Source organism: Bos grunniens, chromosome 27 (assembly GCF_055505025.1).
Source record: "Bos grunniens cultivar Pamir isolate PY7600 chromosome 27, Bosgru_T2T1.0, whole genome shotgun sequence".
Classification (NCBI taxonomy): domain Eukaryota; kingdom Metazoa; phylum Chordata; class Mammalia; order Artiodactyla; family Bovidae; genus Bos; species Bos grunniens.
This window is the reverse complement of record NC_141191.1, coordinates 10,216,947-10,221,431: the sequence shown is the minus strand read 5'-3', so window position 1 is coordinate 10,221,431 and position 4,485 is coordinate 10,216,947.

The window sequence follows — 4,485 nt, the reverse complement described above, 5'->3', positions numbered from 1 at the left end:
GCATTGCTGTCCACCTCCAATACACTGCATCTTCTCCTTAGGAGAATCACCAGCTTGTGCGGATTGCTTTTCCATGTTCCAGATCTTCTCCCGCCCTACAGCAGGGCTGGATCCTATGTGTTCCTAGACTGCAGCAGAGAGCCTGGTACATAGTCCCCGACTCAAATAAACATTCACCAAAGGAGAGAATGAACCAAAGGATGGTCATATTAGACACTCACAGTGCTATCCCCATTAGACAGATGAGGAAAGAAAGGACCAGACAGCTTAATTAAGGGGTATTTCACAAGGTCACAAGGTCACAGCACTGAGCCCTAAACCAGACCCAGAGCCATGATCTTTTCAGTGACTCCAGGCTGCTGCTTCTGGCAAATTATTAAGGCTGTACAAATTTTTAAACCTGACCTATCAAGTCTCATTATTTTCAGCAGGCTGTATTATGAATATTTCATACTTTGGTCTCTAGCACTCTTAGGGTGTTTGGAATCATGAAACAGCATTCCATTTCCTCAGCACAAAAGCACCAGGAAGGCCAGTTGAGAAACTTTGCCACAAACTTTTCATGCATGTCTGTAGAGGATTAGGGTCCCCATAAACATTCCAGGGCACTCCCCAGGAGTTTGGGGGCATACTGTTTCCCAAAGCTGTTCATAAGGTCCATGAGGTTAGGAGCAGTTCTGTGCTGCTTGGGCAAGTGCGGTGTCTGCAGACTCTGATTTTCTAGGTCTAAGCCAAGAAAGTGTTGGTGAGGGAAACTGTCTTTGGGGGCTCTGTCTACAGAAAGCAAGCTCACTTATCACAAACAAACCATTTCTAAGAGATCAACAATTTTGTTGACTGCATTTAAATATAGAACATGCAGTTCCCGAGTGCAATTTCAGTTTTTCAGAGGACAGTTTTATTCTTTCTCAGAAATGCCAGGGTGATTATTTTTTGTTGTTTTGTTTTGCTTAGAAGGGCCGCTTAGCGTGCCTCTTTAGTCAACATGTAAAGGAAAAGAACAAGCAACCGAATGATCCCCTGTCAGCCTCACGGCAGCAGATTGAGGACTTAAACACAAACAGGTTCTCTAGGTGATGCCGGTAAAGACTTTCAAATCAGGCGAAAATTCTCATCGAACTCTGACCCAGTCAGATTGATTCAGATTAAATGTTTTCTTTTTTCCTTGAGAATGTCTGTTTTCTACAGTGTTTTTAAGAAATCTCTTAAAAAGTACTGAGATCTCAGTAATATGATGTTAATCTCTTACATTAAGAATTGGATTAAATTTACTTAAAGCAGCCAGTCTTGGCTTTTATTACATTTGGTATATGATTTTTTTTTTCTTCTGACAACTACTGTATAAAAATTACTGATTCTTTTCTAAATCTGTGCTATTAGGTGTTAGTATATGTATACACAGGTTTCCCAGGTGGCACAGTGGTGAAGAACACGCCTGCCAATGCAGGAGACTCAGGAGGAATGGGTTCAAACCCTGGGTTGAGAAGATACTCTGGAGTAGGAAATGGCAACCTGTATTTTTTGCCTTGAAGATTCCATGAACAGAGTAACCTGGTGGGCCACAGTCCTTAGGGTCACACGACTGAGTGGCTGGGCACACACACACACGTATGTATATACACATATGTACTTATTTATTTTTAGGCAAGGACTTTATAATGGGGCTTCCCAGCTGGTGCTAATGGTGAAGAACCTGTCTGCCAATGCAGGAGACGTAAGATGTGGGTGTGATCCCTGAGTTGGGACAGTCCCCTGGAGAAGGGCATGACAACCCATTTGGCACTGGAACCAGCAAAGGCATCGATACTTGAGGACATCTGTATACAGTTTGGCTATGTAGGGGAGGAAAATAGTTTTCTTTACCCTTCTGAGTTCTTAGCTGAGACCCCTTTAATGAAAGACAAGCTAAGCTAAGTCACTTCAGTTGTGTCCAACTCTGTGCGACCCCATAGATGGCAGCCCAACAGGCTCCCCTGTCCCTGGGATTCTCCAGGCAATAACACTGGAGTGGGTTGCCATTTCCTTCTCCAATGCATGAAAGTGAAAAGTGAAAGTGAAGTCGCTCAGTCATGTCCAACCCTCAGCGACCCCATGGACTGCAGCCTTCCAGGCTCCTCCGCCCATAGGATTTTCTAGGCAAGAATACTGGAGTGGGGTGCCATTGCCTTCTCCGAATGAAAGACAGGCTAATAGGAATAAAACACACAGGCATTTGATTAACGGGTAGACCTCAGTGTATACGTGGGAGATGGCCAGGGGAAAATGAGTGACTCTCAAGGTGGCTTTGGAGAAGGCACTGGCACCCCACTCCAGCACTCTTGCCTGGAAAAGCCCATGGACGGAGGAGCCTGGTAGGCTGCAGTCCATGGGGCTGCAAAGAGTTGGACACAACTGAGCTTCTTCATTTTCACTTTTCACTTTCACGAATTGGAGAAGGAAATGGTAACCTACTCCAGTGTTCTTGCCTGGAGAATCCCAGGGGCAAGGGGAGCCTGGTAGGCTGCCATCTATGGGGTCGAACAGAGTCGGACACGACTGAAGCGACTTAGCAGCAGCAGCAGCAAGGTGGCTTAGAGCTCAGGCTTCAATACCGTCTTAATAGGGAGAGAGGATGTATGGATCTCTTAGGGTAGAGGAAGTGATTATTAGAAAAGTGAAGGGCCCTTAGGAGAGTCCATAGGAGGTGTGCTAGTCGGTGACAAACCGTGTCTGGGTATGGTGACTCCTTCTAGTCTCCTCTCCGGTGACAGAAGTCCACCTTCCCTGCTTGATGAAACTCCTGGGAGGGGATTTATGACAATTGGTTGCTTTTGGAGCATCTGTCTTGAGGCAGATAACAGAGTTCAGAGAAAGCCTTTCCTTGCACTGCTGTTTTCCAAGTGCCTACAGCTCCCCGGAACCAACACGCCAAAGTGGTGGACTTTGGGCTGGCCTGTTCTGCAACCCTCCGCCTGCTGTGCATCTCTCCTATATCCCTTGTAGGTAAGATGTCAGTGGTCAAATATGTGCAATCCCTTAGAAACAACCAATTTCCCCTGTTTAGTTAGAAGCTTATAAGTAACATCGTGACTATTTTTATCTGTCACAGATAAAATTTATACTCTATAAAGTTGCAAAAAAGAATCTTTTCAGGATAATGATTTTGGTAATATGAAGGATGGGTTTAAATCCAGGTTTGTTTACTGTGAGCATCCCACCAGACTAGGAGCTTTGGTAGGGGACACGCTCTCTACCGTCATTGCTATATCCTCCACACTTTGTCGGATGACCTAGTAAACATCCAATAAGGTTTTGTTGACAGAAGATCATTAAATTATACACCTTATGTGTCCATCCAGGGGTCAGCACACTGGGGTCCAATTTGGCCCATAGCCTGTTTTCATACGTCCTCCAAGCTGAGAATGTTTCTATATTTTAACGGGTTTTAAAAATAACAAGGAATAATACAGGATGGAAACTCTATGACCCACAAAGTCTAAAATATTTACCACCTGTCTCTTTACAGAAAAACATCTACAGATGAGTCTTTCTTCTTAAATATACCCCTGGTTTTTAGATATGCTTTACTGCTGAAGAAGCTGAAGTTGAATGGTTCTATGAAGACCTACAAGACCTTTTAGAACTAACACCCCAAAAAGATGTCCTTTCCATTATAGGGGACTGGAATGGAAAAGTAGAAAGTCAAGAAACACCTGGAGTAACAGGCAAATTTGGCCGTAGAGTATGGAATGAAGCAGGGCAAAGGCTAAGAGAGTTTTGCCAAGAGAACCCACTGGTCAGAGCAAACACCCTCTTCCAACAACACAAGAGAAGACTCTACACATGGACAACACCGAAATCAGATTGATTATATTCTTTGCAGCCAAAGATGGAGAAGTCAGCAAAAACAAGACTGGGAGCTGACTGTGGCTCAGATCATGAACTCCTTATTGCCAAATTCAGACTTAAATTGAAGAAAGTAGGGAAAACCACTAGACCATTCAGGTAGAACCTAAATCAAATCCCTTATGATTATACAGTGGAAATGAGAAATAGATTTAAGGGGCTAGATCTGACAGAGAGAGTGCTTGATGAACTATGGAATGAGGTTCATGACATTGTACAGGAGACAGAGATTAAGACCATCCCCAAGAATAAGTACTGCAAAAAAGCAAAATGGCTATCTGAGGAGGCCTTACAAATAGCTGTGAAAAGAAGAGAAGTGAAAAACGAAGAAGAAAAGCAAAGCTATAAGCATCTGAATGCAGAGTTTACTGTGCATTCTGTGCAGAGTTCCAAAGAATGCTGCTACTGCTAAGTCACTTCAGTCTTCAGTGTCCGACTCTGTGTGACCCTATAGACAGCAGCCCAAAAGGCTCCTCTGTCCCTGGGATTCTCCAGGCAAGAATACTGGAGTGGGTTGCCATTTCCCTCTCCAGTGCATGAAAGTGAAAAGTGAAAGTGAAGTTGCTCAGTCGTGCCCGACTCTTAGCGACCCCATGGACT